The sequence below is a fragment of the Mixophyes fleayi genome, chromosome 3, assembly GCF_038048845.1.
Source record: "Mixophyes fleayi isolate aMixFle1 chromosome 3, aMixFle1.hap1, whole genome shotgun sequence".
NCBI classification, from domain to species: Eukaryota; Metazoa; Chordata; class Amphibia; order Anura; family Limnodynastidae; genus Mixophyes; species Mixophyes fleayi.
Genome location: NC_134404.1, coordinates 36,239,249 through 36,264,302, shown reverse-complemented (window position 1 = coordinate 36,264,302; position 25,054 = coordinate 36,239,249). Strand labels below are relative to the sequence as shown.

Below are 25,054 nucleotides of genomic sequence, written 5' to 3'. Positions count from 1 at the left end.
AAATCGAGAGACTTGTTCAAATTACTTTTCTGCTGTCTCCAAATTACAATTATTCATTAACAAAAAGTATAACAAATTACAAATTGAGAGACTTATTCAAAATAATAAAAAAACAGGATTAATCATTAACTTACTAGTTGGTAGTGTACAAAAAGGATCATTAAGTCAAGAACAATATTTTGTGCAGTAACCTGTATGTTAAGAGAGAGAGAGAGAGAGATGGAAAGAGGGATAAAGAGAGGTGGAGGGAGAAAGAAAGAGAGAGAGAGTGAGTAAGAGAGGTGGAGGGAGAAAGAGAGAGAGAGAGAGAGAGAGAGAGAGAGAGAGTAAGAGAGGTGGAGGGAGAAAGAGAGAGGAGGGAGAGAGAAAAAGAGAGAGAGGGAAAGAGGGAGAAAGAGAGGTGGAGGGAGAAAGAAAGAGAGAGACAGAGAGAAAAAGAAAGAGGGAGGGAAGTGGAGAGAGAAAGAGAGGTGGAGGAAGAAAGAGAGAGAGAGAATGGGAGGGAGTAAGAGAGGTGGAGGGAGAAAGAGAGAGACAGAGAGAGAAAAAGAAAGAGGGAGGGAGATGGAGGGAGAAAGAGAGAGAGAGAGGGAGGGAGAAAGAGAGGTGGAGAGAGAAAGAGAGAAAAAGAAACAGGGAGGGAGATGGAGAAAGAGAGGTGGAGGGAGAAAGAAAGAGAGAGAGAGAGTGAGTAAGAGAGGTGGAGGGAGAGAGAGAGAGAGAGAGAGAGAGAGAGAGAGAGAGAGAGAGAGAGAGAGTAAGAGAGGTGGAGGGAGAAAGAGAGAGAGAGAGAAAGAGTGGGAGGGAGAAAGAGAGAGAAAAAGAAAGAGGGAGGGAGAGAGATGGAGGGAGAAAGAGAGAGAGAGAGAGAGGCAGAGAGAAAAAGAAAGAGGGAGGTAGAGAGGGGGGTGGAGAGAGAAAGAGAGGTAGAGGAAGAAAGAGAGAGAGAGAGTAAGAGAGGTGGAGGGAGAAAGAGAGAGAGGGAGGTGGAGAGAGAAAGAGAGGTGGAGGGAGAAAGAGAGAAAGAGACAGAGAGAAAGAGGGAGGGAGGGAGGGAGGGAGATGGAGGGAGAAAGAGAGACTAGTGAAAGAAATACAGAGATGACAGAGGGATAACGGGTGAGAGATATGACAACGGAGAGAAAGAGACAGCCTGACACATAGATACAGAATTGAGTGAGAGACATAGAGATGAGAGGTGCACAAACATGGAGACAGGCAGCCAGACATAGAGACACCGATATGAGTGTAAGAGATACATAGATCAGACAGACATGGGAGAAGCAGAAACAGTCAGACAGACACAGAAATGAGTGTGAGAGAGATATACATGGATGAGATGCAGGAGGACACCAGACTGGAATACAGAGACAGAAGCAGGTATATGTGCTGCCACTGATTTGTATAATAGGAAGGTTAGCAGGAACAATGTACACTGAATAGACATCTGTATAAGAAGAGCTGAGTGGAGGGAACTAGTAACATGACAATAACCCAGCATCTGGACAGCGATAGTGCAGCCAGTGTATCCCTGTAACTGGCCGCCCTCACCCACCCGGGCCGTGCCCAGTCTGTGCCCCTCCGAGAGGCTCAGAGCCCCCGAGCTAGAGACAGCCAGGGCTGGCAAGTGTCTGTGTGAGCCTCCCCCCCCCCCCGTGTGACTGGAGTCCCCTCCCGGCCGTGACGCTCCTGAACCCGCCCACCATCCACCAAGTAGACAGCCTCAGAGAAGCAGGGAGCCAGAAGGGAGCATGGTCCGGATCCTGCAGCAGCACCTCACACACAGACAGCGCTGCTCCTGCACCAGCCCCCGGGGCTCACACACCTCCGGCCAGACAGCCAGCTGGCACTGCCAGGGCATCCAGCGGGAGGCTCCGTGCCACTGCACACTGAGTAAAGTCTGGGGCATTGCTGGCTGCCACTGGCACCGGGAGAAGACAAGGGCAAGAGCTGCTTGCACAGTGCAGGTAAGAGGCTATATCATCTGCTGTCTGTGTGCCAGGGGGGCACCATAGTGCCAGGCTCCCATCACATCTGCCCTGTCTGCTTGCATCCTGTATGATACCCATTGCTGATCGCTCTTGTTGATGTTGAAGAAGTGAGGCTGCATCCTCCTGTGTATTATTAAGTGCATGTTAATGATCCTCTGCGCCTGCGCTGTTGCTGGCACAGAAAGCACAGGGAGGGAGTGAGGGAGGTAAGGTTATAAGGGAGAAAAAAGAGGAGAGGAAAAAACTTCCTGCCTGTCAGATGAGGGAGGAGAGGAAAGATGCACAAACACCTAGAGGGATAAAGGTAGCAGGAGAGGCAGCTAGTGGAGCATGGTGCCAGCTGGGCACCTTCATGCATGGGTACCACACTCCCTAGTATTCACCCCACCAGTTGGCTGTGTGCACACATTATATGGGCATATGTCATGTTTTCTTTCTAGGGCTGGCTGTAAATGTAGAAGTGTCTATATGATCTGTGTGCAGATTAGGTGGCTATTCTGGCAGTGAAATGGGTTAACTATTAAATGCAATATGCCACTAATATCTCAGACATACAGAGAGGGGTTGGCAGGCGTATTGTAACGTGATCCTGTGTTTTTTTTAATCTGTGCTTGGTATCTGAAACCCACCCCTCAGCCTCATTCATAATAAGAGCCCCCAGATGTGTTGGCGTGTCTGCTGCTTGGAATCTGTCATTAAGCCCTGGTGGGTGCCAAGTGCAGGGTGTACCTGGGCACCTCTCTGGGAGGGGGGCTTACACTGTGTGGCCTGGCAGCTCTGTTATTATGTGTTATCTTGGAAGGATACTCTGTGCCCTCCCTACTGAAAGTAAAACTGTGGGATCAAGTCACAGAGAGGCGCTGGGCTGCAGCGCTGGTGTTTTATGCCCTGCAGGTGATTGGCACATGGGTGGAATGGGATGCCCAGGTCTCTATGCTGCTGAACTTTACCAGACTCCCCACCTGGTAGTGTTTTCAGCTTATTGATGTTGTTTGACATTGTGTCCTAACCTGTAATTTTCATTTTTTACATGGTCTTAGATGTATGCTTCAATTTATACTTCCACTGGTACAAGGTGCTTGGCTATTTATGTTCAGAAATATCATAATTACAAGAATAGTGCTTGTGTATGTATGTGTATATATATATTTGTTACACACTGTGTTAAGTTGTGGTTATTCTGTTTATTCTGTTCATTCATTTTCAAAGTGTGCAGAAGTTTGTGTAACTCAGTCTGTCAGCCAACTTTAGTCATGAGCTTAATGGTGTGTAATGTGCTAAATGCTACATTAAAGGCCACTCCACCTGTATATTGCAGATTGGGCATACTTAGCTATGAACGTTTTCCTAGTGCTAAACTTTTAGTCCACAACACATGGAGGGTCACAGGATTTCTAAGCTAGAGCTGTAGTATTTGCTATGTTTTGCAAAGTACCACTGTGCTTATAGAACGATAATGTAATTACTTCATATCCAGCAGACTACACTAGCAAAAAGTTTGCTGGACACTACTTATCCTCTACCAGCCCTCAACACCACTTAATACCACCACAATCCTGCTCCTTAATCCTCATTGTCCATCACGACTCGGTCGTATGTACTTCTTTAATAACACTGTTCAGCGTGACCAGTAAAACTCCATCAATCTGTTCACAGTAGAGCTATTTCATTTGCAAGTTCAACATTATTTCACATAGTTTTATTCAACTATGTATATTTTTATATTTATTTATTTATTCCTATTGAGAATTTGCTCTACTCTTAAGTATAGCAAACATTTATAGCGTAGACTCACCAGTGACAGAGCGCTGGTCCGTATGCACCATTTAAAGTTCCAGTGTAACCAAATGAAATGCATTACTTATCTGCTTTAGAGTTACTTGGTACAATATACTAATAATTAGCCCAATATTTCATAACTTTTTATTGAAAGTGAAAGTCTTTTAAACACCTGAGGGTTTAATTACTAAACTGAGGGTTGGAAAATATGGAGATGTTGCCTATAGCAACCAGTCAGATTCTAGTTATCATTTATTTAGTACATTCTACAGAATGTCAGCTAGAATCTGATTGGTTGCTATAGGCAACATCTCCACTTTTTCAAACCCACAGTTTAGTAAACATACTCCCTGAAGTTTTATTAAACACACAAGACCAAATCTTGGATATAATCGTATCTGTTTACCAATGATTTATTTATTCAGAATGTTGGACAAATATGATGTTTTCACTATCCTATACTGGGCTTTTGGGCCTATATAAACTTTTCTAGGTGTAAGCACTGTCCTTACCTACTATGGTTATCAGGTGATGTGTCAGTGTAAGCTAATTACATTATTCTAACAAGATAGATAGCTACATGCAGTCACCAATGTCAAAAGTCAAACATCATTCAGAAAAACATTGAGTCCTTCTACCAATGATCCTGATGTGGAAGGGGTGGTAGCCCTGGGGTTAACCCACTACGTAACAGTTAATATTTTTTTTTTTAAATCTTTTTTTGTGGTTTTGCAGAAACCACATAAATTAAACAGCTCCAAGCAAATTACATTAACCACAGAACATGGGGCTGGTCTTTTCATTAATTGTGTTTGAAATGTTTGGGTGCATTGGGACAGCTTGCTCTTATCCAATGTAAGAAAAACGCTGCAGTACAGCCTACTCCATCTGTATTGCGTTGTTACCCATTCCTTTAGTTTCTTTTTTTTTTTTGCTATTTTTTTTTTTGTTTTGCTGCAGCCGACTATGTGTGCTTACTTTCCTAATGATTGCTGGAAAGTTGTTCTTGTTTGTTTGTTCTTAATCCCTATATAATTATACGTACTTGCGGGCTGCCTATGTGCTGGGGCACATATTTGTAGCCCTGAACCATTTGTAGCAGCCGGGTTGCGTGCTTCCAGCTCTGAGGGGACTAGTTCCGTATTCCCCTGCTTAGCCAACCTCGCAGCTATTTTTGAGCTGTGCATATGTACAGGAGTGTATGGTATAATTTATTTACCATCCAGCCTCCTATTATTTACCATTCTTTCCCTTCTCTTGGACATGTATTATTCTGTTTTTATTAAGCCCGGCTCATTCTGCCCTGTGTACCCAAGCTGAATGCAATGCATAAATCGCCGTGCATTAGGTTTAATTAGTGCACAATAACGTCAACCACAATTTGCTGGCAGTCGTACTCTTCCTTGTGTTATGTTATGGTTTATTTTTCCCTAGACGTTTCGTTTACGGTGTACATGAGCGGCAGAAGTATTCAAACACTCCTCTTAGTATCTGTCATGTTTATTCCACAATGCTAATTATACATTCTTAAATCATTGGTTCTGTGTACAATGTTTTGCAAATGTCTTATGCTTCACTTGACTCAGGAATACTAGAAATTAATAGCAATCCCCTTAATTTAATTTGCATCTTGTTTTTTTTTCTCTTGTTTTTCTTGTTTCTGCGTGGGTCTTATTTCACATTTATGTGTAGTCGCTCATGGTTAAATAAAGCCTAGTTATCGTAGCGAGCAGGCCCGGCCAACCTGTGGCTCTCCAGGTGTTGTGAAACTACAAGTCCCAGCATGCTTTGCCAGTAGATAGCCAGATGACAACTGCCAGGGTGTGCTGGTACTTGTAGTTTCACAACATCTGGAGAGCCACAGGTCTGCCATAGAGTTTCTATTAATTAAATGATTTAAGTATGGCTATCCCGGCTCTCGCTGTGACATCAGAGGTCTTGCGGAACAAGAGGCTGAAACTAAGGACAGTTAGCGAATGGCGTTAAATTAGCTTTTTCTAATACAAGTAAAAGCAAGTAATTGGGTATGAAGAAGAACCTAGTGGTTCCATGCACCTGTAAATGGAAGTACCAGCACTGTTGCGGCCTTTAAACGCTGCCTACTCTACTCACTCGCAAGTCGCCCATTAAACCCATCTCTCCCCCTCCTGACGGCAGGTGTCAACGCTGGTTACACCCCGCATGTCAGACTTAATTGTGTTTTACATGCGGTGTCATTGACATTTCCTAACACCAGTGGGTAACAGGCCTAAGTGTGTAACATATTGTGCTCTGTCTGGTGGTCCCAATATCTTGCCGCCAACCGAACATGGCATACATATATAGTATGATGTATTTTTGTCTTCCATGCTCAGTTATTTAGTTAAAAGATTGACATGAACATTTTTATTTATTTAGAGTGAATATTAAGTGTTACCATAGGCCTGTATTTACAAGATAGGCATGTTAGGCTCTTGTCTAGGGCAGCACTGTTCATGGGACACCATAGAAATATTTCTATATTACTTGTTTTTTATACTTACTTTTTTTTTTCAACCATCTATTTCTTCCCCCAGTAAAATAGAGGAGGGGGTTAGATAGAGGGGTATAAAAATAAGTAAGGCACAATTACCAATTTAGGGCTCACACACAATGTCTATGACAGCATCAACCCTAACGATGGCTCAGGTTACCCTAAGATGTTATTTGGCAATACTGTGCCCTCCAGAGGTTTTGATTACATTCGCCGTTGACACCCGACGCCCTGGGTGATGGTAATATTACCGGCGATACATTGACCTATCCATGGGATCAAATCTGTCCTTGCGTGTATTAGTCTATGATGTGTTTAGTATTCCGATAGCCACCTGCAGAAACTCTTCTCCTAATAAATGTCTATATAAATAAATTATAGTACAATTGAAACATAAAAGTTGACGGCAGTAAAGGAGCATCTAGTATGACATTTTTTTGTGTGTGTGTTTTGTTTTTTTTTACTTTTTTTATATTTTTAATCTAAGCCTTAACAATAGCCATGTGTTTACCCCATGCATTCTTGATTTATTGTACTGTAAGCAATTCTTGTACTGTATGTAGTAGTATTTTAATGTCTCGTAAAATGCCATAATTGCCACTTTTTATGCAGCCTGTGGGAAACCATAAAACCAATCATTCTAACCGTCATATTTCTGTTGGAGCTAGTTCCGTTTATACGTCTACTTTGGAATGTGACAAAACAATAATGCCTTCTGGTCGGCCTGCACAGCCTCATTGTACTGTTTAATTAAAAAAAAAAAGAAAAGTTTCTGTCACAGCCGGTTTCCGTGGATAAAGTAACTCACAAGGTTCTAAACATTGTGTTCCGAGCGCCAGGCGAGAATACAGATCACTTGTAGCGTTTAGAGTAATTACCAGTTGCTGGAATTCCTCTGTGACTGGGAAGGAAAAGGACGGGGGGAAAGTCTACATTTTTTTGCCACTTGTTAATTGCATTTATAATTAGCACTGCCTGTAAGCCCCGCAACACTTCTGTAGTGCAAAATAAATAGATTAATTCATGTGGAAGGAGGCGAAAAAGCAGAAATATCCAACTCTGACATAGGATTAAAAAAATAAAACAGAAGCTAATTTTATTGTTACCCGTAATGTATTGTTGTAATCCATATAAAACATTTCCAGTTGTAAAGGAAAAATGTCTAGATCTATATTGCATGGTGTAGGGTTTACAGACATCCTTGTGTAAAATCAATGAGGACTCAAACATACTAGGTTAGTGATAGGCAAGAGGTGGCTCTAGGGCCACACCTGTGGCCCCCAGCTCTTTCCTGCTTGTGTATGAGCCCTAAATATTGTGTTCTTTTTACTATATTATGCTGTAGGTGAAAAAACAACAACAATATCGTTATAAACATTATTGTTTTTGTTTCTTCGTGTTATTGTTGTTGTTGTTATTTTGCTTTGGCTCATTCAGTTGTCAGGAATGGAGCCCTGGTAGCTAAGAAGGACACTGTATGATCGGAACATGGAATTGGCGTATGTTCTCCCCCCAAGACTCCACATCACAATCATTTTATACAGTGTGTGCTCCTGATAGCTATTCCAATCATTTCTCCTACAATGAAAGTTTTCCGCTGTCTGCAATGATGCACGGTTTTGATATGCAGAATATGTCGACCGTCTTTGGCTTGACCTCTTTTTTTTTTTTTATATTAAATTATTATTAATATTGTGTTCGCACAGAGCAGATGATCTAAAGGTTTTTTATTTTTGTGTGTGATGTTTTTACTGTTAGTTGCAAGTGCTGCTGTGCGACACTATCTAGAGATGGCACTACAGGGCTGTCTAACTGACCTTTTTATTCTTCATATAATAAGCTATCTGGTATTGTATTATTACGCCAGAGCTGCAGTGATTTATGCCTTTCCGTGTACAATTTACTGCTCTTTATTATTTTAGCAGATCCGCTCCTTACAGCTAACACACTCCGCTTGTTTGTATTCCGAGCATAGCGTTAGGCTGTGTCGGTCCCGAAGCTGGGGCCTCTGCTGGAGTATTAGCTTTTCCACTCAATTTATCAGGTATATAAGCACGGGGAGTGTATAATCTTTCTTCTTGGAAGCCAAGCTTATTGTTGTTTATGGCCATATTGACGAATGCGGCTGCATTGATCTCAAACAGGCCGCTGTCGAGTTATAAGGAAACTGGTACAACGTTTAACCCGGGGGTCTTAGTCAATAAAAGAGTTTACCTGTATATAAAGGAATATTGTAAGCATGCATCACGCTGTCACCGCCAAGACATCGCTCTCGTTTTATATTGTGCCGTGATTCATCCTCCGTGAGGTCTCGATGATTACAAAGAGCTATGGATGGCAGATATTAAGATAAAAAAACAAATACCACCTTTGAACATTTGTGTGTTTTGTTATTTCCCTGTATTATGCTATAGGTAAAAAAAAATCAAATTGCTATAAAAAAAAAATAATAATTGTGTTTTGAAACTACAAGCCCCAGCATGCTTTGCCAGTAGATAGCCAGGGTATAGCTGGCAGGGCATGATGGAACTTGTAGTTTCACAGCACCTGGAGACCTCAGGTTGGTCAGTTCTGTCATAGAGTGTCCATTGAGGTGTGAGATAGGACAGATACCATCATCCTATGTTAGTTGAGAAGAGGGTCTGTGTCTAAACCTCCGACAACTAGAAAAACAGTGGAACTCCTGACACTGGGGGATTCTCTTTATATTTACAGATCCATCTGTTATTATACTTTATTTATATAGCTCCCACATGCTGTATATCGCTTTACAAAGATTGTATAGCCATTCACATTAGTCCCTGCTCAAGTGGAGCTTACAGTCTAAATTCTCTATCACACACACCTTTGTCAGAAGCCAGTTAACCTACCTGTATGTAGGTGCTGTCTATGTGGATAACAATGTTTGGGAGCACCCGGAGGAAACCCACGCAAACACAGGGAGAACATTCAAAGTCCTCACAGATAAGGCCAGGGTCGAGAATTGAACTCATGACCCCAGTACTGTGAGGCAGAAGTGCTAACCCCTTAGCCACCGTGCTGCCCCTACTAGATTTTGGAACTTGGCTGTGAGGATTCGTTTCCATTGAGCCACAAGGGTGTTAGTAAGGTTGGGCACCGATCAGGCCTGGCTCTCAAGGATACTCTATGGGGATGAGGACAGGGCTCTGTGCAGGCCAGTCAAGTTCATCCACCCAAATCTCAGGAAACCATTTTTTGATGGACCTCGCTATGTGCACAGGGGCATAGTCATGCTGATATACGAAAGGGCCTTCCCCAAACTGTTGCCACAAAGTTGGAAGCAAGTACTTCTCTAGAATGTCATTGTATGCTGTAGCCTGAGCTGTAACTTAGAATTCTAGTGCCTGGGGCGAGAAAGACAAATGCTGCCCCCCTAGCCCTCAATTTTAACCGAATGAACCTAAAATATTTCTAAATTGCTCCCCCCTTCAGCGTTGCGCCCTGGGTAAAAAAAAAAAAGAAAAAAAGTAGAAAATACTTACCTTGCGGTCAGCTGGCGATCCGGCTCCCTCCCTGGTCTCCTCCTCCGTGCAAAACACAAACCTCAAACCAGCTGGTGTTGGCACCCAAAGCACCTGCAGAGGACCTCCAAAAATAACGAGAGAGGGAGGGCGGACATCATGTCCTGCAGATTAGGGATAGAACACCATCAGCCAGGGAAATTTATTATGTGACCTGCCAACGTGACACAGCAACGGGGGTACCCAAGAATCACTTTGCCTGCTGACTCTAACCCCTTAGAGAGGGGCACAACATGTTATACACTTCATCTTTTAATTTCCCTCAGGATTAATTCATCCCTCATTTATAATCTCAAAGGACTCAGACAATTATAAAGCAGGAACATCGTTAGGATTAACGTTTTCCAGGTACAGTTCTTCAATATATAGAGAGTTGTCCCAGAAATTGGGGGTACTGTTGGCAGGTATGGTCATACGCAAATATACACACTGCGGTTAAGCAGTTAATCAGTTAATTATGCCCCCTCTTAACCTCCACTAAACTGTAAGACCCCCCCCGAGAAAGTGTACGGACGGTTTAAGAGGAAGGGTAAAAGGTGCTGATCATAGCTGGCAAAGTCTACTTAACTCGTTCAATATGTGGCAGCATCTACAGGCTTCAAAGGATTATAATGGATTTATGCGCTCAGTACATTGTTGTAAAGAATTTTAGACTCTCAGCGCGTATTGTTTCCTCTCTCTCTGACATTCTGCCGCTGCCTGCTTCTGTTACTGAAGCCTGTCATCTGCAATCTCGCAGGATTATCAGCATTTTCAACGTGTGAAGCAGGCTTCACCCGATGCTCTAAAAGCCGCCACAACTGTTAAGGTATTAGAAAGCAATAAAGTTGGGAATGGTGAATATATAAAGGTACGTTAATGGCCGTGAGCTGGGGAGCGGTGTTTTATACACGCAGGCTGGGAAAGAGGCAGAACCCAGTGTGTTTTCCCCAAACACTCTGAATGGATTATTTCATGTCTTTATAGCCACGGACCAGCGTGTTTGTAGGAATGAGAACAAAGTCTCCTTTAGGCCCCTAGGTAAGGACAGAATTATAGAAGAAAATATGTGTTTTGTGGGCAGATGCATAGAGAAAAGTCATTTTATTGAGTAATATTTTGGGAATTTCACTTCCATATATTGTTTATGTTAATCAGGTGATAGGGTCACAAGATAGGTGGGAAAGGTATCTAAACATTACGTAGACGTAATGCATACGGCTGTTTTGTGGGCTGTCATTTATCCTGCATAATGTAATTATTCATATTTATTAAAAATAAATAAAAATGATTTAATATAGTTGTATTAGGTGGGTGTAGTGTCCTATGTCTGTATAGCGTGTAATAGAATTGTATTATGATCATGTCCAGTGGTCAGGTCATGTTGGGGGTGTAGTGTCCTATGTCTGTATACAGTGTAATAGAATTGTATTATGATCATGTCCAGTGGTCAGGTCATGTTGGGGGTGTAGTGTCCTGTGTCTGTATAGAGTGTAATGGCCCGTCCTCACTGGCTATTTAAGGAGGATAACAGAAGAAGATATTTTTCTTTCAATGGACAATATTTTTTTAAGTATGTTTTTTTTCTCATATTAGTACCAATTTTTTTTTTTTTTTCAGAATTAATTACATGTGTTTCATCATTCATTAGTTTGGGATTTAATTTCCACTGAACATGCGCGAATCGGCTTCTGCGACAATTGTCTATAAAACATCTAGCGCATTGCTGCTTGTTAGTAGGTAGGTACCTGTATCGGCTCCAGGGGGTCTTATGTATATATAGAGAGTACTAGAGATGTATTGTGATCATGCCAGTAACGTTCAGCTTATGCAATTTTGTGCATTGTAATTAAAGTTATTTTTTTTTTATTGCTACGATAATTTAAACCCCCCCAAAAAAAAAACATTTTCCACCTCTGTGAGATGGATAAATGAGCCTCTTAGTTTTATATTGCAAATAGATTGAATTACGAATTAATGACAGACCTCCAGTGTGCTCATCGCTAGCACTCACTGTTGCTCTCTGTTGCCAAGGAACATAAAAAATACTGACAGTAATAAGATATAGAAACACTTTTATTTACCAAAAATGAAGTAGGAGTTGTTTTATAGACTTGAAACTCATAATGCATAGCGTTCTACCCTTTATATTCTTGTGGTTGTTCCTGGGAGGCATTTTCACATATCTGGTGATTAAGCCTTTATTTCCTGCCAAGATACGTTTGTTCCACTGCAGAAAAGATATGCAAACATGACGTTTGAGCAAACATTAAGGATAGTTCCAGCATTGTGGATGTTTTTGGTTATGTATGCAAATTAGACCCAAACGCAAATACAAACACTATATTATATCTACCTGTTTATCATTTACATGCTGCCCATTGACACTGAGTATGTGTCAATTGGTGGCACATAAAGCTAGATACAGATTAAGGGCTAGATTTACTAAACTGCGGGTTTGGAAAAGTGGAGATGTTGCCTATAGCAACCAATCAGATGCTAGCTTTCATTTATTTAGTGCATTCTACAAAATGAAAGCTAGAATCTGATTGGTTGCTATAGGCAACATCTCCAGTTTTTCAAACTTGTAGTTTAGTAGATATACCCCTAAGTGTTAGATACACTTTTCTGCAAAGCGTATTGTGATGGTTGCAGGCTAGGTGTTGCTAGTTCCGACCTGTGCATGGAGTCTGGGATCCTTCCTGGCAGCATTGGAAGCACACCGATCGGCAGCTCAGTGGTGGGCTGAGGGGTGTCCTACTAAAGGCAGTAGAACTAGGAGATAGGGGTTGTTGGAGTCAGCTGTGGTCTGTCCCCAGGCAGGATCTCAAGGCAGTCCTGTGGTACAGAGAGAATTTGTAGGCCCACTCCTAGGACCAAGATGTACTAGTGGTCTGTCCCCTGATAGCTGGATTTCTCCAAACATGAGCCCCGGGAAGTCCTGTGTTTGTGTGACAACGACCCAAAACTGCTTTAGTGACCAGTTGAAGAGTGGAAGGTGACCCCATTGGATGACTGAGGAGGGTATCCCAGCAGTACGAAGACTGTGTAGTTGTGTGTCCAGCCACTGCACTGGACGTGGTAAGCGGACTTGTTGACCACTTTATAGAGAGGAGCGAAGAAGTGAGTTTGCACTCCTTATTGGGTTGTTGGTTTCTTTAAACTAGTTAATGCTGTTGTACCGGTGCTCATAATTAAAGCTCAATTTGTGTTTTGACCTGGTGGCGGCCCATGTTTTGCATCTTAGCATCCACCAAAAGACTGCTAGCTTTGTGGCCGATCCCATCACTGTATCTAATGAACGATTAGGTATAGGATAGGGGTTGTTTTTGCAAAATAAAGGTAGTCTTTGCCTTTATAGTATACTTGTCACCTACACACCATGGTGGCAGACATTGTGGGAGCTAGACCAACATTCATTACAGTGGAGCCTTACAATTCACTTTTGTGAGCTAGTATTCCTGAGAATGAAGCTAATCGATTCGCTAGTGACTGGTCTCTAGTAGTGAAATGATTGGCTGCATACCGGTGCAGTCTACAAGATGGCTGCCTCCATATGGTCAGTACACGGTAATGCTAGAGTTTCAGCATTTGTCTTGCGTTGGACGCAGTTTTGTTATTCAAAGAAGTTGTCGCATTGTTTCTCATTGTGCACTTACTAGTACAAAATGTTATCAATGGTTTCTCTTTTTTATAATAATTATGTTTTTTCTCATCTTGTAGACTCAGAACTCATCCTCATATCTACTAACATGTAGACATTTGAAATCAGGATACAATAGAGCCCCACTGTCCGATCAACCCCATCTCTGACCATTCCTCCCAGAAATTACCACTTTCTGGTTAAGCTGTGCCCCATTTTATGTAAGCCCCACCCCTTTCGATGGTGATTGTCCCGCCAAAAATCGGAACGGTTGGGGTTTGTATTCTCCAAGAAAAAATCTGCATATGTAACGTTGGTATCTAATGTGTTGTTTTTTTTGTGTATGTGTCTGTGTTTTTATGATGCTTTTGACCTTTTCACATGTTGTGGAGGAGTCAAAAAAGCTGTTGCTGTTTTATTTTTCCGAGCAGATATTTTTTTTGAAAGCACTTTATTTTTAAGCATTATTCCACATAAAAAAAGATAAAACAGCCTGACATGACAGAAACAGCTCATCCGTCTGTCCCGAAATCCAATCATAAGGCAACAAGCCTTTATATGACAAGAGAACTCTCGGGAACACGCCATATCTAAGGAGGACATTTATATTACATCTGTCCTATAAATTCAATTTTTTTTTTCTAAACAGCTCGATAAACCTAACATTACTGGAGTTGCATGTGTGTGTATTCGTGTTTTTTGTTTTGGTTTTGGTTTTTTGGAAGGTTTGTTTCCGATGAACTAGTAAAAATATTTAATTTCCCCAAATACATTGCTGTCGTTTCATAGCTGTAGAATTAGCCTCACACTAGATGTTTCTGGGCATTTTTTAGAGCCTGAAGAAATTCTGTTTAGAATGTACCAGGTAACACCGCAGTAAATGAAGGTGCTAAAATAACTTTATTAGGTACAAACCGGTCTTCTGAGTGGTACAAAAGGGCAACAAGGAAAATTTGGCAACGCGTTGCAGCCATGTGAGTTGTTATGTTGTGATTCTTTATTTTGAATATTCATTTTATTTTACAGTGATAAAACCAAGTATCTCACAGCTTCTGAAGAAGTTCACCAGTCGCGTAATAATAGAGGGTGCAGAGTGCCTGGATCTAAGGGGGTTCGACATGCTGGGTCACCCCCTGCTTGGCCTCTGCTCCCCCCAGACCCTCCCTCGGCTCTTTTGAGACCCCTCCTGAGCCGTCCATGTGCAGGACCACCTATGCTTAGAAGAGGCTCTCCGCTCTATTCAGAACAGAGGGTCCTGGTAGGCGAGAACGGCATCCAACCCAAACTGCACTATAGGGGCCGGCGATCCACTGTACTGCACCTGATCACACTGGGATCTGGATGCAGCTCTGTACGAAAAGTGTTATCTGTATAAAGTACAAAAAAACAGGCTACGGTCTATATGTGAGACCACCAACCTTACTCCCCAGCCTCCATTGTATGATGCTGTGCTGTTAAGGTTAGTTTCCACTTTTGGAAATGTCCTTCTTAAAATGCTAAAATGCATACCCCCTGTATCTACATGATGGTCGGTCACTTAAGTTGGAACACATATTTCGGCTGTGCTAAAGAATTCCTCGATGCAGTTTGACCCCTACAAAGGAGCATTCAATGAATTTAAGCCTCCACTCCGGGAGAGCGCGGAGGGGAGGTCAGGTGGTCAGTGCAGGAGGGGGCGTGGCCAGGGTCCCCTGCTATCTAATGCCGAGATTCACGACATAGTGGGGCCTGATGATGCAAATTGCACCATTAAGCCCCGCCTATGTCGGGATACAGGAGGATGCCTAGTCTTCTGGGAGGACTCCCCAAAATCTGGGAGCCTCATGGAAATTCCAGTAAAGTAGTCATGTATGATTCAATATGCAGAGCAAGGTAGAGTCAGGCACACCTCATGCCTATATGTCCCACCTCTGTTTCCGTTCAGCATTGTAAAGCATACTCTCCCGGAATGTTCGGGAAACTCCAGAATTCCCCAGTAGGTCTCCCAGACTCCCGGGAGCGCAGGCCATTCTCCTGTATCCTGCCCACTTCCTAGTGAATTGGGCAGGATGGGAGCAACATGACGCTTTTACGTCATTTGCATCAAAGGGGCGTAGTCAAAATGACGCAATTAGCTGCAAACCACCACTTCTCCTGCTGCCTTCATAGTAACTCTAGCAAATTCCAGTCACTTACATTCCCATTACATTTTTCATACCGCCGCTTCTAAATGTCCACTTTGACCACGGAAAATAAGTGAATGTACAGTATTGAAAATGGATTGAGAGGAATTGACCATTGAGGAACTTTAAAACCTGTAAAACCGCGCTGCCAGTTACATTAAAAACATTATGTCATTAGACAGCCAGTTCTTTTGGGGGAATCAGTGGGTGTTTTGAGGTGGCAATGTCGCTGTTACTGTCTAGATGACGAGGTTTGAACCCACCAAAGTTCTCTTGGAACTTTGTTAATTTTTACACAGAAAAAACCTACACTATTTCCAGCCAAGATTGACATAAAAGTAAAAAAATAAAAAGCCATACAGTGTTCCATAATTCATATATAGCTGTTTAAATACAGTTTGGCCTTCTCTGTAAAAGGATAATTCCATTCTTGCGGCTAGGCACGGAGCTCTGCTTGATCCACAGATACAATATAATTTCATTTTAATTCAAAAGCCAATTAAAATAAACCTGTTCATTTTCCAGAATGCCCTCTGTGCTCTGTGAATGATGTTTTCTAACCAAAGGTTAAAGGATTCCTTAAAGTCAATTATCCTTTGTGGGTAAGACAGAGTGAAGCGTATAAAACCTGTTTCCGTGCGCTGGAGTACTGAACAGGGTGCGTTTAGTCAGAAATGAAGATCTTTTTACCAGTTCAATCTTGCAAAGAAAAAAATGCGATGGATCATCTTAAAATACATAGGTCTCAGACCAGACACTCTAGCATGCCTCTGAATGCTGGGATTTGTAGTCCCTTCTACTTTTGCTGTGCAAGTAAATACTTTAAAGCGCCCTTACAGGCAGGCGTTTAATTTCCCATTAAAATGATTTAAAAAGGTTGCAAGGATTGGTTAATATATTATAATATTTGTATTGTGCTACTTCTAAGCTTCAAAGCTTGCTATTATTTTCCACAACTACACTGTCTGACCATTGGTCGTCTGACATAGGTATAAAACCTTCTGTGAATTATAATACATTACTTGACATTACACATGCAGCAGAGAGGGGTTCTCCTCCACTAGCGTGCCCCCCTGTTCATGCTTCAGAGCACCTATTTTAACTGTAGCTCACAGCTGGGTATTACAGTCTATGGAGATTGGATGGATTGAAACCTATATAACAGGAGATTCCGAGTGATGGATCCCCTTACAAAGGGGTGGGGGGCTTCAGACTATATTAAAGACCTACTTACCAACTGTTTACTCTTTCGTTCCGGGAGATCCTGGGGGGGGGGGAGGTGAAGTGCGAAGACGGGGGGACGGGCACAGTAAACCGCATCAATTTTACTGCGCCTCCAGTGATGCAATGATCCAAAAGCGTAATTTTGCTGCAGGAGGCTGGGCCAAAATAGAGGCTTCCTTCCTGGAAGTGGGTAAGATGCGGGAGAGTGGGCGAGTATGATTAAAGAGGATTGTTCAAAATTAGACCAACATCTTAAGCATACTCGCCTCCTCTCAAAAACTTCATACGGATCTTCATAGGCTCACGAACTTCATAGGGATCTTCATAGGCTCACGAACTTCATACGGATCTTCATAGGCTTACGAACTTCATACGGATCTTCATAGGCTCACGAACTTCATACAGATCTTCATAGGCTCACGAACTTCATACAGATCTTCATAGGCTCACGAACTTCATACAGATCTTCATAGGCTTACAAACTTCATACGGATCTTCATAGGCTCACAAACTTCATACGGATCTTCATAGGCTCACAAACTTCATACGGATCTTCATAGGCTCACAAACTTCATACAGATCTTCATAGGCTCACAATCTTTATAGGGACCTTCATAGGCTCACAAACTTCATAGGGATCTTCATAGGCTCACGAACTTCATAGGGATCTTCATAGGTTCACGAACTTCATAGGGATCTTCATAGGCTCACGAACTTCATAGGGATCTTCATAGGTTCACAAACTTCATACAGATCTTCATAGACTCACAAACTTCATACAGCTCTTCATAGGCTCACAATCTTTATAGGGACCTTCATAGGCTCACAAACTTCAAAGGGATCTTCATAGGCTCACAAACTTCATACAGATCTTCATAGACTCACGAACTTCATACAGCTCTTCATAGGCTCACAATCTTTATAGGGACCTTCATAGGCTCACAAACTTCAAAGGGATCTTCATAGGCTCACAAACTTCATACAGATCTTCATAGACTCACGAACTTCATACAGATCTTCATAGACTCACAAACTTCATACGGATCTTCATAGGCTCACAAACTTCATACAGATCTTCATAGGCTCACAAACTTCATACAGATCTTCATAGGCTCACAATCTTTATAGGGACCTTCATAGGCTCACAAACTTCAAAGGGATCTTCATAGGCTCACAAACTTCATAGGGATCTTCATAGGCTCACGAACTTCATAGGGATTTTCATAGGTTCACGAACTTCATAGGTGCTTGCACCAAATCTAAGCCGACTCTTCGGAGGGAACGGGTTTCAAACGCTTGCTACTATGAATGTGCACTTCACCTACCTTGGTTATCCTGTACAGTGCTCTCCTGCCCCTTAAAAGCTGCAACAGCCATAGCCAAAATCATGGATCACTCACCAAGGGGTCTGTAAATATACCATACAATTATCAATAATTATAGGCTCACGAACTTCATAGGGATCTTCATAGGTTCACGAACTTCATAGGGATCTTCATAGACTCACGAACTTCATAGGGATCTTCATAGGCTCACGAACATCATAGGGATCTTCATAGGCTCACGAACATCATAGGGATCTTCATAGGCTCACAAACTTCATACAGATCTTCATAGGCTCACAATCTTTATAGGGACCTTCATAGGCTCACAAACTTCAAAGGGATCTTCATAGGCTCACAAACTTCATAGGGATCCCTGGAGAAGGAGAGGCTTTAAGAAACTATTTTCGTCATTAATCCCCACTCCACCGCACAGTGCTCTGCAATTCGCAACAGGGGCGGGGCTGCAGTGACATCATTGCGTCACCACCCCCCTTATCACACTTGCTGCCTCACCTGACACTTTAAACAATACAATATACAGATCTGTATGTATGTAGTAACTATTCCTCTATTATATACATTTTATGTGGAGACAAAACTGGATTCACATTAAACATTACTGCCTTTCAAATCATTGAAATAATTTTTTTTTTCTTTTGCTATTGCTTTTATGAAATCTGGTCGATGTTAAACCATTCAACACCTCTTTTTTTCCACCATTTTAATGACTATAGTATCCTTCAGATTGAGAAATATTAATGCAATTTCCATTTATAAGGGGCTATTAAAATGACCACCACTGAAGCCTCTTCTTACAATTGCTCCATAACTTTGTATTAATCACCCAGATTTGTGTTTCATTGTTCACATTTCTCGCTAATTGTCATAAAAAGCAGCGTGACGGTATTTCTTTTGACATCTAAAAGAAAAGATTTTAAGTTATCCCGTAAAGTGGAATCAAACAGTGAATGAAAACATCTCTTATTTTTTTTTTATTATAGTTAATAACTATTTGCCAAAAAAATGTTTAAGAATTCCGGAGAGGGCTCTATTCATGCCTGTGATAAACGGGTATTGTACAGTAACTGAATCCATTCTGTAACCTCAGCTTTTACTGGGTGGGAGATGCATTAATGACCTGGTGCTATGGTATGTACGGTACGTACTGAGAGACAAAAAAAATATTTGTTAATCAAAATAATTTCTTATTTTCAAGATATTTTCCTATTGGTTATTTAGGCTCCAAAACGCTTTCTTATTTTATTTTTCAATAGGCTTACAATCTGTGCAAAGAATAAAATTTTTCTCCACGATATACGCTGGTAGTTTTAGATAGAGAGGAATTAGATAATATAATAAAAAACAAAAATCCACTTCGCTCCCCTCTTACAACATGGCCTTTTTGAAAGACGCTAAGTACCTGTCGACACCCTCCCCCAGTTAACTTTCCACCCATTTGGATGGGTAGTCATGGAAGGAGGGGCGCTGACACCCGCTCATTTTTCATTTCTCTTGAGAAGTAGGTGGGGGCGGGGCCCAATGACTCGATTCACAGCGAATGGCGTCGTCCCGGCTGTGTTCATCCGCGAATTGCGGCATTTAAACAGCGGTTTGGGGGTGTAATGACGCAATCCGCTCGGCCACGCCCCCTGCACTCAGCAACATGATTTTCCCTCTGTGATCTCCCTAAAAGCTGGCAAGTATTGATATATGGAGGACAGAGCGACACATTCCCACTCTGTCCTCCATATTCGCCATCAGATTTTGCGTGACTGTAGGAGGTGTTAGGGCAGAGATAGGGAAATGATATTAATCATTGCCATGCGCCTTTTGCGCTGCTTGCGCCCATACTCCTTGCGATTAAGTATTTTCATCACCTCTGCTCCAGAACTAGCAATACCTATAGTTTATTTTATTCCGTTCTGCATCTTGAAAATATTTCACAAGTAGGGATTTTTGAGTTATACTTTTACATTTTTTTTTCTTTCTCATTTCGCGGACTCCTTGTAATTTCGCCGTGGGAGGCGGGGCCAATTGACGCGATTCGCAAAGACTCCCGTCATGGAGACCCCCTTCCTGCCCACTTCACTAGGAAGTGGGGAGGATGGAGGAAATGGCCTGTTCTCCCAGCAGTCCGGGAGACCTACCTAGAAATTGGGAGTATCCCGGACATTCTGGGAGAGTGAACAAGTAGGCTTTAAACTAAATCGTAATGCCATGACTGTTGTTGTTGGTTTTTTAATTATATTTATTAACATCTGTTCTGTTGGAAATATGCTTAGTATGGCTATATTGATAAATAAACATATATATTAATATTCATGAACTTCTGAAAGCTGGACGAAGATGTATCAGACTGAAGGGCTCCTGTACAACTTCTACATTAATGGGTCTTAAAACCTGCAAAGAATCCACTTGTCTTCGAAATCATCTGAATCTACTCTTACGATAATTAATGAGACACTCAAGCTTTATAATTAAGTTAAATTAATGCAGTACGAAGATGCAAAAGTACAGTCCATCTCAATCCTTTTAGGATGTATTTTTCCAGCACATCCCACAGATGCTCGATCAGATTGAGATCGGAGAATATAGAGGCCAAGTCAACATCTTGAACTCTTTTGTCAAGTTCCTCAAACCATTCCTGAACAAGTTTTGCAGTGTGGCAAGGTGCATTATCCTGTCTTCAGGGATTACCACTGCTATGGTAGGTGGTACATGTCAAAGTAACATCTACATAATTGCCAGGACCCAATGTTTCCCAGCAGAAGATAGCCCAGAGCATCACGCTGCTTCTGCCGGCTTTCCTTCTTCCCGTAGTGCCATCTCTTCCCCAGGCAAAACGACACACACACATCGGCCGTCCACATGATGTAAACGAAAACATGATTTATCAGACCAGGCCCCCTTCTTCCAATGCTTCGTGGTACAGCTTTGGCACTCACGTGCCCATTGTAGGCGCATTCGGCTGTGGACGGGGGTCAGTACGGGCACTCTGACCGCTCTGCGGCTAAGCAGCCCCATACGCAGTAAGCTGCGATACACTGTGTGTTCTGACACCTGTCTATCATAGCCAGCATTAACCTTTTCAGCAATTTGTGCTACAGTAGCTCTTCTGTGGGATTGGACTAGATGGGCTAGCCTTCGCTCCCCATGCCCATCAATGAGCCTTGGGTGCCCATGACCCTGTCACCGGTACACTGATTGTCCTTTCTTGGACCACTTTTGGTAGGTACTAACCACTGTCTACTGGGAACACCCCACAAGACCTGACGTTTAGGAGTTGTTCTGACCCAGTCGTCTAGCTTTACAATTTGGTCCTTGTCAAAGTCGCTCAGATCCTTACACTTACCCACTTTTCCTGCTTCCAATACATCAACTCGCTGCCTAATATATCAAACCCCGTGACAGCTGCCATTGTAATGAGATAATCAATGTTTTTCACTTCACTTGCCAGTGGTTTAAATGTTGTGGTTGATTGGTTTATAATTAGGAGTTATTTTTTTGCTGTTTTAAATAACTTATAGTAACATTATTTAGCAATTACTTTCAAAGCATTTGTTAATTGGATAGGAAAGCCCCTCTCTCGTTTACTCTAGTTGAGGGGGAGACTTCCATCAAGCGCTCACCAGACTGGCCCGCTTAGGACAAGTGGAATTACCAGTGAGCCAAATTGAATATTGAGAAAGGTGTTTTTATATGACCTATGTCCAGGAGACTCCCGAATGTCTTCCCGGGAGAGTAGTGCACCCATCAGAAGCCCGCCCACTTCCCTAATCACAATATCGTAGCCCAGCCACCCGCTTCTAAGTGTCGCATATCTTGCCATTGCTGAACGGCTCCCCCCTCTGGAGAGTTGACGTATGAAATTAGATCTTGTTTTGGTAGAAGTTCTTCCTGGTGAACCTGAGACGTTTGCAAAGATATGAAGTCCGGTCATCGATGACTCCCCAAACTACTAGGCAAGGAACGTGTAATTTCACATTTATTGCTCTCCCAATAATCCAGATTTTACAAATTAATTTTCATCTATTTAATGTTCTTTTATTGGGTTGATAGATTCCTTAAATATCCGTGACCCGGTCCTATAACCTGCATAACCACATCCGTGGGTGTGAGCTCTTAAAATATATAAACATACAAAGTAAAGTTACATGTGTTACTCTTAAGAGAACATTTCTGTTTACGGTAACTATATGTACATATGTTTGTATTTTATACAGCATCTCTGGGCATACAGTACTTTAGAGAATAGTACTGTACAGGGATTACTATACGGTCACAGGAGAAGTTACCTGCACTGAGAAACTTATAGTCTAATTAGTTAGTACACAAACAAAAGCAGTAGGTGATCATTTACTGCAAATATCGATGAGGACCACAGCGGTCTGAATGCATAATGAGGGTCAAGTCACCATGGGGATTGCTACTGCTTCACTTAGCACATAGTATTTGAGAAGTGTTTTGAAGGTGTCAAGGGAGGACGATGGTCGGATATTAGAAGGAAGGGAGTTCCAGATGTAAGGATCTGCATAGGAAAAGGTTTTAAGACATAAAATGCCATGCTTGTTTATGGAGTAAGAAGTAGGTCACCCACATAGAAGCGTGTATTAAAGCTGTCCCATGAACAAATCACTGTGGCTATAAGAAGAATGTTGGTATTTACCATTTTCCCTTGTTTCTTTTCATGAGGCTGCTATTAATGATTTATGATTCTGAACTACCATGGCAACCACAGTCACATGACACAAGATGTAGTGAGCCAGAGAGGCTTTGGAATACACCTCTGAGTTCTGTCTGCACTTTGACATCCTCCCCCATTCCCAGCCATCAGATGACATGCTGAGAGCTGTTATCCTGTGTCTGTGTAGCAGACTGACTGTGCCTGGCAGCCATTTTTGCTTGCCAACAAGAGATGTTTTGAAAAGGAGATGATTTGTAAGAGGATAGCTAGGGACATTAATTATCACACGCATGCCAAAAAAGCAGTTAAATTCATAGTTAAATACAAAATAAATCTATGTGGGATTGCTACTTTAAATAAATTTGGTAGAATCAATATGTAGAACCAACTTTTAAAAGGGATCCATGGCACTGTTTGAGATTGGTTTCGGCCAAACGAGACCCAAATTAGGAGAATGTACTAACATGCAAGTCTTACTGTTTCTTTGACAGTATTTTCTTCCTTTAAATTTAAAACATTTAGTAAACAGGAAATTTTATTAAGGGGGCCCCAGGAAACTCTTTTTACTCTGTAGCTAATCGCACGGGGTTCAAGAGGCAAACAATCAGTTAAGTCTGTTTTTGTCAGGGTATCATGAGAGTTAGTTTTTCTAAACTTCAGGCCGTTTATCTGTAAAATTGATGATTACTATAGTGTGATGATTCCACTGACCCAGCCGTGAATCGCGGAAAATTGATTCTCCCTTCCAGGCCATGTTAATGACTTAGGCTGGAGATCTTTCGCTGAAACGGGTGCCTCTCCTGCCATCTGAGCCCATCGGACTAAATGAAAACATCTGGGCACGTTAAAGCAATCACATTAACATAGAATGAGATTACATTGTTAATGTGATATATTAAAAAGAGAAAAAGATATGTTGTTTCGTTGGGAAAGTGGATGCAAATCTGTAATTCTACTCTTATTATGACATCCAGATGTGACTGCACCTCGATTCCCTAGGCACATCGTCTTACTGACGGCGGGTGGTAGCCGATCGCATTCCGCTTGGTGAGGCATTCTGTCATATATTACGGGTGAATGGATAGGGTGCAGTTAGGAGTCCATGTAACGGGATATTTGGTGGGTGGAGATCTTTGGCTTTCTTCCATCATTTGTCCTCTTCATTAGCAGTGAGTTGTGTGAGGGGCACGCCGAAAAAGAAACCTTCCCACCAATGCGTTCAGCTACATTTTAAATGTTATTTTATATTCCTAAAAGCAGCTGTAGGGTAACGGTGCCCCACCAGCTGTTGTGTAACTACAAGTACCAGCATGTCCTGCCAGCTCGTAGTACCGCAATTCTTTTTTTTTTTCTTTCATTTTATGCAGAGGCAATGCAGGCATGCTGTTACTTGTAGTTCCACAAAATAGTGCTATGGAGAGCCACAGGTTACCCATGCCTGCTGTAAAGGGCCTTAAACACGTGTCATGTAGTCTAGCAGTATGGATAACATTATTATAGTAGCGATAAGCAACAATAACAAAAGCATGCATTATTATCTATAACATATTTATATATTTCATCATCATTTATTTATATAGCGCCACCAATTCCACAGCGCTGTACAGAGAACTCATTCACATCAGTCCCTGCCCCATTGGAGCTTACAGTCTAAATTCTCTAACACACGCCCACTAAGGTCAATTTGATAGCAGCTAATTAACCTACTAGTATGTGGGAGGAAACCCACGCAAACACGGGGAGAACATACAAACTCCACACAGATAAGGCCATGGTCGGGAACCTAAATCATGACCCCGTGTTGTGAGGCAGAAGTGCTATCCACTAAGCCACCATGCTGCCTATATTTGAAGCCACCTATGGCCTGACAGAAATCTTCTGTAACCGCTAATTACCTTAGAATTTATAAATGTATATAATATAATATACATTATTTCCTGTATAATTGCAAACAAAACAGGTACTTAATATATGAATGATTTGAAGAACTTCTTGTTAGCTGGTGAATATTCTCAGAAATTTGTAAACCAGTTCGAAGGCTGATCGAAGGTCCCAGATATATTTGCAGTACAGTCGGCAACAGACCACAACTTGAACACCGGTTTAATTATTTTCGGCTCACGTTTCGTGTTGTCAGTAAGCGTTCCCCGTTGTCAGTAAGCGTTCACCGTTGGCCATTCCTGTTTGAGGTTTGCCATTCCGGTACACGTCGT

The 25,054-nt window shown here is 42.0% G+C and overlaps 1 protein-coding gene across 1 annotated transcript in view; it reads left to right on the top strand.

Moving 5' to 3' along the window:
- Positions 1-1,484: 1,484 nt before the first annotated feature.
- KLHL29 (kelch like family member 29) overlaps positions 1,485-25,054 on the top strand; it is a 625,364-nt gene continuing 601,794 nt past the window's right edge. The window contains exon 1 of the mRNA XM_075201372.1: positions 1,485-1,967. The gene's annotated coding sequence lies outside the window, so the exon portion shown is untranslated. The remainder of the gene's footprint in view (positions 1,968-25,054) is intronic.